The sequence below is a fragment of the Mus caroli genome, unplaced genomic scaffold (genome assembly GCF_978045245.1).
Source record: "Mus caroli unplaced genomic scaffold, Mus_caroli_1 scaffold_6, whole genome shotgun sequence".
Classification (NCBI taxonomy): Eukaryota; Metazoa; Chordata; class Mammalia; order Rodentia; family Muridae; genus Mus; species Mus caroli.
The window spans coordinates 107,018,297-107,030,195 of record NW_028227261.1 but is presented as its reverse complement, the minus strand read 5'-3'; positions in this window follow the sequence as shown (position 1 = coordinate 107,030,195).

Here is an 11,899-nt window from a genome sequence, read left to right as displayed (position 1 = left end):
TACATTTCATCCTTGGAGAGCCTGGCTTTCGTTTGAAAGGCAGCAATCATTTCTTCCTTTGTTATGATGTCAATTTGTTGAACCCAGTGTCTTGCTAGAAAGCTTTGTAGGTGACAGTTTTAATATCCAAAACCCAATCCAAAGACTTCCTACTTGAGAAGTGTCAAAACTCACAACTGTGTGTCTTTAAAAGTTGGCTTTGCCTATTGTTTTGCAACCTGGTGGTGACTCTGTTGGTTTCGGTGGTATGCGTGGCCTGGATATTTCCAGCCTTCCTTATAGGCTCTTGATTTATGCCTTTCAAATAACCTGGTGATCCCTGAAGGAATATCACAGTCTATAAGTATCACTATTTACAGTAAGATGGATTTTTCTACCTTGCTAATTAGAGTATTAATTTCCATTTACAAGTGGATAATTCCTAGCATTAATCCTTGTCCTGTCATTGGGGGTGGAGCCATTATTTGCAGAGAAAGCCCCAGGAACATCTTTTCTCTTCCAGTCCGGCTATGTTACACGTAATGGAAGAGAGAAATAAACAGTTGAATAATTCCTTGATAGCAGCCTGTGCAGGTGGATATCGCTTTGGTCTCTTAAATGCACTCTTCACGCGGTACCAGGCTCTGGGGTCCATCAGTGTTCCGAATCTTTTTGATTGTCCTCCCTGTCTTATCCCTCTATAACCAAACCCAGTCTCGTCCCTGCACCAGCTACGAAGCCGTTCCCCACGTTATTGCGGTATTTTTATTCCCGTTCCACTCTCTCTTGCATATTTCACTCTGTCACCAGGTGTGAGAAGAAATTCACGCAGTGAAAACATTTCCCCACATGCTCTGCTTCTTCACTTTCAAACCCCAGCCTCCTTGCCAGCAGGGGCATCTCGAGAGCTTTCAGGAATTCAATCAGTTCCCGGAGAAGAGGATAACAAGATAATAACTTGAACATTGTTTTCCTCCATGAATTTGGGCAGCTTGATAACTCCTCTTCTAACCAGGACACAGGAGCACTGAGCATATTGGTATGGGGGTTGAGTGCAGGAGCTTAGGAACCCTGCAAAGACTAACTTTCCCCCCTCATGTCACTGGTGCCAGAATGATAGAGATAAGCAGATGGGTAAGATCAAGAAAGCACCACGTGCTGTGGCACAAGCCTGTAATCCCAGCTCCTTAGGAGGTGGAGATAGGAAGATCATAAGTTCAAGGCTAGCCTGGGCAACTTAGTGAGCTGCTATCTCAAAATAAGAAGTAAGAGAACAGGGTTTGTGTGTGTGTGTGGGGGGGGGATGAGAATTAGAGATGTTGCTCATTGAATAGTAATGCTTGTTGCTCTTACAGACTACCTGACTTTGATTCTCAGCACCCAGGTGGGGACTCATAACCATCTACAACTCCAGTTCCAGGAATCCAACACCCTCTTCTGGCCTTACTGGGCATTAAATGCACAAGACGCACTGACATACACACAGACAAAACACTGTACCCATAGAACAAAAATAAGAAAATATTTTTTTAAAAAAAGAGTTATAAAGGGGCTTGGGATATCACTCAGTGGTAGAGGGCATTCCTAGAAAGGATGAAATCCTAGGTTCAGTCCATGGTACAATAGAGAAGTAAATAAGTCAAAATAAATAAGTAAATGTAGGACTGGAGAGATGGCTCAGTGCTTAAGAGCACTGATTGCTCTTCCGGAGGTCCTGAGTTCAATTCCCAACAACCACATGGTGGCTCACAATCATCTGTAATGGAATCCGATGCCCTCTTTTGGTGTGTCTGAAGACAGCTACAGTGTATTCATATACATAAAATAAATACATCTTAAAAATAAATAAATAAGTAAATGCCTAACTCAAAACAGCTATGGTGACCTCTACGTGTTCCTGCTTCCCAGGCCCTGTGTGGACCAGGAGGACTTCTTTTAGAACACTAAGGTAGCCTTCACAACCAACTCTCACAATTTTTATGCTGATATTAATCTTAATATCTTTTAATAATCTACCCAACTCATCTTCTATGTTTACTTTGGACATAGTTCTAGGAAGGCAGAGAGTCCCAAATGCTTACTAGGCTCTAGAAGTCTTTGCAGGACCTCTTCATGATAACTCAGTGAGCTTTCGTGGCATTTCCCATCATTCATTGAGAAGAAGAAAATGATTATATTTTGGTTGTGTATACAGATCCTCAGTAAACACCTTAAACACTGCCAATGTTAATCTCACGTGTTCCTGTCCTGACTCGTCTGCATTGCTTTTAATCTTAACTCCCCAAAGCCTACCTACTTTCCCAGTCTTAGGGACTTTTGTCATCTCCAGATCCTGACCACCACACAGGAACACCTGGCAAACAAGAGAGTTCCGCATGCACAGGAGGGTTTTCAGATATATTCTGGCATCAGCATCTTTGTCTCCATTTGCAAGGAGTGAAATGGAAATGAAGTGGGGAATAAGACATCGCCAAGACTCTTCCAGTGAGCACGCAAAAGAGTCAATGCCCAGCCCTTCAGTCTTTCTGCACCTTGAAGAACTACAAGCCACACACATCCTTTTAAACCTCTTGACCCATTTCCCATGTATTACTAGAAAAACAAATTTGTCTTCTGATTTTATCTTAACACACTACTCCCAAACTTAGATGATCCCACAGCATTTATCTCCTTGTTTCTCAGGGTCTAGAATCCAGCAGTGCCTAGCTAAACACTCTGGCTCTGGGTCTCTGATGGGGCTGTGGCTAAGAAGGAAGCAGGATGCCAGCTAAGGCTGGCCAGGGAACCTTCCCCTAAGCTCACTCCTGTGGCTGCAAGCACCAGCTTCTCACCATAGGAGCTCCTCCATGGAACTGTACACACATGGCAAATGAGCAGAAAGAGAGAGGGGAGGAGATTCAGGAAGGGAATGGAGGGGGAGAAAGAGAGGGAGGGAGGGAGGGAGGGAGGGAGGGAGGGAGGGAGGGAGGGAGGGAGGGAGGGAGGGAGGGAGGGAGAAAAAAAGGTCTTGAGATTTCAAAGTCAACCTAACCTTTGTCTTTGGTCTACATCAAATCCAGAAGTGAGAGTCACCTATCTGTCTTTTAGGCTCCACCATCAATGTCAGATTATTGTTTGTTCAGGATGAGAGCCCTCTCCATTGGCCACTAAGAGGAATGGCAGAAAAAATTCAATGCAGCAACAGTGCCATGAACTTCTCCTGGTGGCACAGAAACCCTGCTGAAAGCCACTGGGGAGTGGCTTATGTACTTATGTAGTGTGTTACTTGATGAATGTGCTACGGAGAGAGAGCAGGGTTTTTTCTTTATAAGAAATTTAGAATTTCAGATATAATGATTTTAGATCAAGAAAGAAATTTGGACTTCTCTAGATCAGTGTCAGCTGGAGACACTGGATCATGTTTTCTGGCTTTGGCCACACCCTGAGCAGTAGATTTGCTTGGCTGTCAGGTGCTTATGTCTATTGGTGGACCCATGAACGTTTTCACATTGTGTCAGAAAGTTCATTAATCATTTCCCCACCCTTTTGGGCTTTGGGTGTTTTGTTTAATTAAATTATCATCACCTGCCCAGTCATCTAATCCAGGAGCCAGCAGGCCACCCTCTGCTATGTGTGGGAAACATATGCTAATAGTAGACATGGCAGCTGTACCTGGCCCATGCCACTTGGAACACCTGCCTTCCTTGCTCTCTCTCTCCCACATACTGACTGTCTTGTCTCTTCCCTCCTCTCCTGCTACATTCGTTTGAGAATTTTCTACCTTGTATAGAATGTTCCTGTCTAGAAAACTCTTTCCCAAGACTACTTTCATCTTTCCCTATTACAAATTTCAAGAACTCTTGCTGTTTCTGTGTTCTACTCTTCCACAAGACAATGAGCTTTCTAGCTCATAGTTAAAATGACACAAAATAAAACACACACACACACACACACACACACACACACACACACACACACACACACAAAAGCCCTCCACTGCTGAAAGGCTATGTGACAGATTTATGGTTCATTCCATTTGCTAATAACAGCCATGGTCATGCAATACCTGAAACCAGAGGTTATGTCTACAGGCTCCACTTTGGTAGACTGCATCCTTGTTTAACTGCTGGGAGGTCTCTGGTGAGCTAAGCCCATCAACTGTCTTTGAAGCAGTCTTTAAACCTCTGCATCCAAAGATGTGTTTTTGCATTGGAGGAGGCAGGGCCTGCCTGCTGATTCCCCTGCCATTGGGCCTGGGAGAATTTGTACTAAGGGACTAGGTAGGGCTGTTCCGGTCTTGCTTGAAGGATGGCCCGTGAAGAGGAAGTGCCAGTCTGATTTGTGAGTCACCCATTTGGGCTCTGCAGAGACCTGTCACATAGAAACCTGTCAGCTTTCATCTCCATCTCTCCTACCCCTGAGGCCAAAAGTCAAGTTCATTTTCTGCTCACGCATTTGATTGTCTGTGGCTCTTCAGCTCCAGAACCTTCTTTAGGAAGCAGCTTCTTTGGAAAGCTCCAGGTGGGAATCTCTGAGCTGAGCTAGTGCTTCCCCTGGCAAGTGCACAATTGATGAAAAATGTCTCAGTGGAAGCTTTCCTGTCCCAGGTCTCGCTAAAAGGCACTTGCAAGTGATGGGAAAGGCTCTTACAAACCTTTCACAATGGACCAAACCAGCCCGAACTTATCACCTTTATCCTCTTGGGTGACCACTTGGCACCGCCACCTCTCTGGCAATCAAAAAAAAAAAAAAAAAAAAAAAGAACAAGACAGACAAAGGAAACCCCTCCCTACTATGTACATTTGTGGCCAAATCTTGGAGCAGGAAGGAAAATGAGATCTGAAAAATACTGGGAAGGTTGGCTGGATGCTAGGTGTGGGCTGGGCTGGGCCATTGGTCTTTGGTTCTTCTCCGCCAAGAATTTTCAGTCATTACAACATTTACCAGCTCCCGGGGAGCCCAAACTTTGACTATTTCCTTGAACACAGTTGAAATTGGTTAACCCACTCCATTTAGCTTCACTAATGCTGAAGAAAATAAGCACACACATACTAATAGTATTTAAGGCTGAGTAGATATCTTGGCTTATACAGCACGGACCTTGAAAATGTGAGACCTTAGTTCATTTCCCAGAATCCACCAGAAAAAGAAGGTGAGTATTAAACGCCAGTGTTGAGCTCATGGAGATTGATGGGTCTGAGGGGTTGACTGGGCAGCCAGCCTAGTCTTATTGGGTAAGCCTCAGGCTAATGAAGACCAAGCATCCAAAAGGAATTAATGGCCAACACCTAAAGAATGGTACCCTAGGTGTTGTCTTTCCTCTACATGCACACGCACACAGTGCACACATACATACATACATTCACACTTTGTAAGTATTACCAATGTTTAAAGTTTATTCTAGACCATCACATCTTGACTTTAAGACCCCCATAGAGCAAGAACAAGAGATCTTCACCTCTCTTTCCTCGATTCCTTACCCATCCCCACCTCCTACCTTGTCTTGTTTCTTTTCCTCCAAGTCAGTGGCCTTCCTGAAGCCTCAAGGCCTCTGGGTACCATTTGTTCTCTGGCAACTGAAAGATGTTATGAAGGATACTCTTGCTTGAATGATGTCAGAGCACAGAACATTAGTTAGGAGACCAGTGAAAACTAAACAGAGGCCATAGGGAAGGAGCGAGTCAGCTGTGTAAAGATGCAAGGGATACTCAGGAGCTGAAGCAGTTAGAATGTGGGCAGCTTGGCATACAGGGTGGGAGGGTTGGACTCCGTGGAACTTGCTCTGCTATTCTCTAGGCTGTTTGGCTGCTGGAACTGGCATTGCCAAGAAGCAAAGTAACATCAGATGTCATTGGGTGTGTTCAAGATAGTATGACCTTAGACTAAACTAATGTTAGAAAGAAGTGAAGTACAAGACATGGAGATGGGGTGGGACTTTAGTTAGTAATGAGCATGTGTGATAGGCTGTCACTTAGAAACATCTAATGTATTGAGACTAAGTTGTAAAAATGTAAAGTTTGTGAGTTTTGACAGCTATGTACCAATATATGTGTCACTCCAGTGAAGATGGTGATCCTTTCTAACACCTCAAGCCCTCCCTCACATGCCTCAGTCCGAAATGTCATCCCCAGATAACCCCAGATCAACTCGATGTCATGGTAGACTAATCCACAGACTCCAGAACTTCATATCTGTGAAACCGTGCAGCAGAGCAACCTTGTGTCTGACTTCCTTTACTTAGCATTGAGTATTTGGGGGTTCGTTCTCAATGTCAATGGTTGGTCACATTGTTGCTGTGCAATAATCTATTCCTTAGATATATTTAGTGTGTTGTCCATTCCCCTGATGGATGGGTGTTTGAAATGTTTCTAGTGTTAAGTATTCCCCCACCCCAAAGCTGCTCTGGACACTCATGTGCAAATCTTGGGGTGGGCTTGTATTTCCATGTTCTCAGGAAAATATCTAGGAGCAAAATGTCCTAGGTACACTTATAAGGTAAGTGTATGCCTGGGTTTGTGAAAATTGGGCAGTCTGTTTTCCTTTCACCACTAGAACCCTGCTTATTATTCATCATAATTCAGGGATGAGGGGAAAAATAAATTTAGCTTGACCAACTTGAATTAAATTAGTGAGAACTGAATTAACAAGATTAAGCCATTGTGAAATGCTCAACCCAAATTGGGTTAGATTCCTAATGCATATAAAAGAATACTTCCAAAGAGTATGATGTGTACAGAGGAGGGGGCACAATTTTGTGAACCTTAGATATTTTTTTCTCAGAAAAGAACACCATGGTGCTATTTTAACGACGGGACCCAGTTACATAATGTAAAACTGAAAACCGCTTCATGAACATACATCAAGTATTATCATTTTATGCAATGGAAGCCTCTAAGGAACTTGGAACATTGTTTTGCTCTTAAAATCATGTGGAATCAGCATGTGTTGTGATAATATTTTAGTTCAGCCAGAAAGCTAGGACCAGTGTGTTGCTAGGTAGGCCATCAAGTTTGAAAATGATATCTGGTTTGTTCTTAGGTGTTCTTTTCTGCTTGGGAGCCTTTGCATGGCCCCAAGGGGACTCGAATCTCCATGAACAGCCTAATCATTGGTTCAGAGGCTTCTTTAGAAATTGATTGACATCAGCTGCCAATCTAGATTATCACCAGAGAGCCCCAATTAAAACCCTGCCCATCGATCCTACCGCCAGGACTTGGAACTTTAATACCAATCCACAAGTGGAAGAAAAAAATTAAATTACCCCCTGAGAAAAAAAGCAGTATTTTTATAGTGTTCCTATATTCTACAGCCTTAGTATACATTATTTATAATTCATAGACACATTTGTAACCCATCCTCCTAAATGTTGTGTTGTTAGTCTAATAGCGTTGATATTCAGAATCTCCTTTTTTCAATTCTTCACTTTAGACAGGGACATTAGTCTGAAAGAAAATATAAATGAAAGCATATTTTTAGCCCTGACAAAAATAGGAACTATTTGAAAGTAATCTGTACTATTGTCATTGCTAGAGCCTTCATTAGCCACCCAAAGAGGAGGCACCCAGTGCCTTTACTAATCCCCTAGAGGGGGCCAAGCTTAAAGCATTCGCCAGCTATGGGGATGATGTGAAGATGTTAAAACTTGGCCAGAAAAGGTGACAAGGTACCTTGATAATTGAGACGATCCTGGAAGTCGGCTGCTCTGTCCAACTGCTGTGAACTAATAGTGGGTAATCAAACTCAGCAGGTCTGCACAGATACTGGCAAATGCCAACCAGCTTCCTGGATGCACGGAATTCAGCCTTAATTAGTCACAGAGGAGGAATAGGCACATTTAAACTAATCCAAGGGATCATTATCATCCGAGTTGCTTACATACAAACACAAAAATGGTTGCCTTGAAAACAGGCAGATCCTACCTGCAAAGGTTGGGCATACAAGAGTCCACTGACCTTTACAGAAAAGAAATGTCCGAGGAGGAATTCTCTCCATCCTTTCTCTATTTCATTTTATCCTGGCTTCTTTCTCAGCAGCTCCATTTCTCCAGGTAGATAATAAATGCGTAGTGCATGTTAACTCGAGAACGGCCACCGACAGGAGATATAAATGGACTTTTAAACTGTTTGGATATTTTATGGATGAGCGCTGCATGTGGTTCTTGGCAGTGGACGAGATAGACCTGACTCTTAAGGCAGGGCTGCTTACAGCTTTCCCCGGGGGGCATCTTCATTGGCAACTGTAATAGGATTGGGAACTGTAGTGTGCCTGCTGCTTCAGCACTGTAGCTGAGACTGAGTGAAGAACAAAAGCTTTTGGTACTCCATCTACCTGTTCCGATCTCTCCGAGCATCTTGGGTGCCTGGGCACAGCCAAACAGTATGGGCTTATTGAGAACACGAGTTCCAGACTCTACTTCAGTCCATCACCCACCTTCTTCACCTATGATTTGAGAGCAGATGTGCTCTTTGGGTGGTGCTGCATGTGTGGGTGGAACTGACCCCTTTGGGTAAGGTTAAAGGGATTCTTCTCTCCAGAAGCCATTTGCTTCCTCTCTCCGGTCATCACAATGAAAAGTGGTACCCACAGAAAGAGGACTTTTAATTCTTTATTGCTTTCTTTGTCTGTCCTACCTCAGTGGGCAGGGAGAGATGCTCCCCAGTGTCCTAATATGTGAAGGTGTAAATGGTAACTATAGCCCAGATGGCCACACACAGGGAATAAAAAAGCATCTATATCAGAGGTGGATGATGAGAAGTCCACTTGTTGGACTTCGGCTGGGATGCTTCATTGAATCGTTCTAGTCAACTTCTATGTCCGCTTTATCGAGCCCATTATCAATGTACACACTAAAGTCACCACTGAACTAAAACAGTAGGTAGAGAGGGTGCCAGCATCAACAGTCTTAGCTCCTAGAGGACAGACAGGAATTGGTTTCGGAAACCACTCCCTGCCTCCCCCTCCTCCCAAGCATGCAATGGTATTTGCTGGTGTGAGGGCTTATTCCTTGTCTGTCCTCAGAGAGAAGTCTAAGAAAGTCTCTTAATCCTTCTCATAAGGCTACTAGTAAAAATTTCTAATGTCCCCAATCATGATGACAATCTCCTTTCAGGAACTAAAATGACCAGTGGTGTGGACTTGGCAACACTGGCTGTATTCAGAATGAGTCCCACTGCTCCCAGATCTGGCCTGCCTCAAACTTGGCATCTGTTGCCTGTTACCTTCTTTTGTATTCTCCACTGCTACCTTACTGGGTTGTATCTGGTCCCAAGGAGCTGGGAACGAGGTAGGATAAAGTAGAGCGAGAATTGATACAGAAGTGGTCAGGCTACCGCATTGAAGCAGGACAGAGTCCTAAAGCTGGTTCTGTCCCCAAGGGATGCTCTCATGAGTGACACAGACACATCTTTATCTGCAGCCTCTGTTACCTGAATGACAGTTGATGTGAGTGAGTTTTCCCCTCAGCCTTTGAGAATCTAGAGGGCTTTCCTGTTACCCTTACAGGATGTTTGCACTGCATTAATCCAAACTGATTCTAAATGTCTTTCTTCTACATGGCTCTCTCTGGTCCTTGAGATACTGAAACCCACCTTGGGCATTTTTGTGAATGCACATGCAATTTGGTCCCTGCAAATTGTAATCACAGATCCTTTCATCAGGATCTTGCTACAGATATAATCTTGTTTGCTTATCTTATCTCCATGTTAGGTAGATTTGGGTATATGTGCACAAGTGTGGGGTAGTGTGCATACCTACATGTGTGGAGAGTAGAAATTGACTTCAGAGTGTTCTGCAACCACTCTCTACCTCATTTTTTTTTTAGACTAGATCTTCAGCTGTACCTGAGCTCACTGACTAGGCTAACCTAGCTGTCCAGCTAGCCCCACAGAGCCTCCTGTCTCTACCTCTCCAGTGCTGGGTCTATGGTGCATTGCACCTGGATTTTTACATGGGTGCTAAGACTCTGGAGTCAGGTCATCATGATTGTGTATGGCAAGCAGTCTGCAGACTGAGCCAGCTTTTCAGGATAGATTTACTCTTTGAGGCATAGATCTGGTATGGTTTTTAATGCCTAACAACTTTAGGCATCATTATTCTAAACGGTTCCCTTCAGGTTCCTTGTCTCAGTGGGTATGAGAAGACATCTCCCATGTGGTGTGGGAGAGATAAGTGCCCCACACACAACCAACTCCCTCCAAAGTGATCCCATACCAGCCTCTTTAACTTCACCCCTGATGCCTCCAGTGTGGGTGATGGGCAAATAATTAGCAAACTGGATTTTCACCATTTCTCTGCACAGTCTATTCAGCACTTCGCTTTGGGATGTGGAGATATTTGAGACTCTTGCTTTTGTTCTCAGCCAGCCATTGTGGTTGCAAACAAAACAGACACAGAAGAGTCCTGTTTGGACATCCCATCATGCATTGTTGGGGTTTGAACATGTCCCTCACTCACCCTACTTTAGAAAAGTCTGCACTGGGCAGTAAGTGAAAGGAGGTGGAGGTGAGATGTGTGTGAGAATACATCTCAATAGAGGAAGAAATCAGAGCTGGATCGCACACCATCCAGAAGCCACAGACACCGTAGGGGAGGAGACAACACTCAACTTCCCATGGACCGTGAGTGAAGTCTCAAACCAACATTAACATCTGGGAACCATTACTTCTATTATCCGTTGACATGGAGGAGGAAACGCGCCAAGTGACTTTGGTGGCAGGTTCTAATGGAGCTTTGGTACAAACAGTAATCTACTGTGTGGCTAGCTCTGCAGCCCCGAATGCCCCAGTACTCCTGGGTCACTTGAGTTGCTTATCACACTTCTCCCAGGCTTGTTCATCCCATCTCGTTTACAGCCCTTTGCTCCAGTTATTTCACTTGAAGTCACTGGAATGCCCACTGCAACCATCGCAATATTTTAAGGACTCAAGTGTTGTAAAGACATCTTCATTGCAAAAGATTCCAAAAGAGACGTTAACATGAAGTTGAGTTTTCGGGGGAATAAAACAAAAATAACTGGAGATTCTTAGAAACTGATTCAAAGCTTACAATTACACAGATGAGATGAATCAGCGTTGTTACAGTCTGGATTGGGGCTTAAATTTCTTTTAACTGGGTTACTACTCTGTACTGCAGACAGACCAACCTGTAGATTACTTTTTCCCTGATGGAACAACCCCCCTGGTAGGTTACGGCTATAGTCCTATTGGATGGACTTTATATCTAGACAAGTCCACTTATCCCAACATTTCCTTCAAAGATTAGCCTCTCAAAGGCTCTTTGGGGTGACTTTAACACCTTCCTGGCTCCTTCATTAGTTAATGAGTTGAATAAAATCTTTGACAGCTGTTCAGTTTATATTTGAGAGGTCATAATGTTACCTTCTTCTCAGTACCAATGAAGGGCAGCTCACAGTTACCTGTAGCTGTGGCTCCTGCTTCAGAGCTCTTGCTCTCTTCTCGCTTCTGCAGACACATATGGTACTCATGCACACACACACACACACACACACACACACACACACTTACACACGCATGTACAAATAAGTGTAATAAAAACAAAACCTTAGTAAATGTGGCTAGTCTTACTGTGGTGGTATAGTCTTTCTTCCCAACACTCTAGACGGAGAAGAAGGAAGAACTCTGTGAGTTCAAGGTCAATCTGGCCTACCCAGTGTGTCCCCGGCCAGCCAGAGCTCACCTAGTGAGACCATCTCAGAACAAAAATTTCCTTTTCATTTGTACTGCTTGATTCCCTCCTGCCAGGATAAATCCTGGAGCATGGGGACTGTGGCTGTCCTGAGCACCACTGTAGTCTGTCACCTGGTCCTTATTTCTTTCCAGCCCTCCTGCCAGCACCCCATGACACCCCATTATCCTCTCGCCTTTGAATTGTCTCAAATATCTCCTGGCTGCTCCTCCTGCAGCTGTTCTGAGGTTCCTCTCAT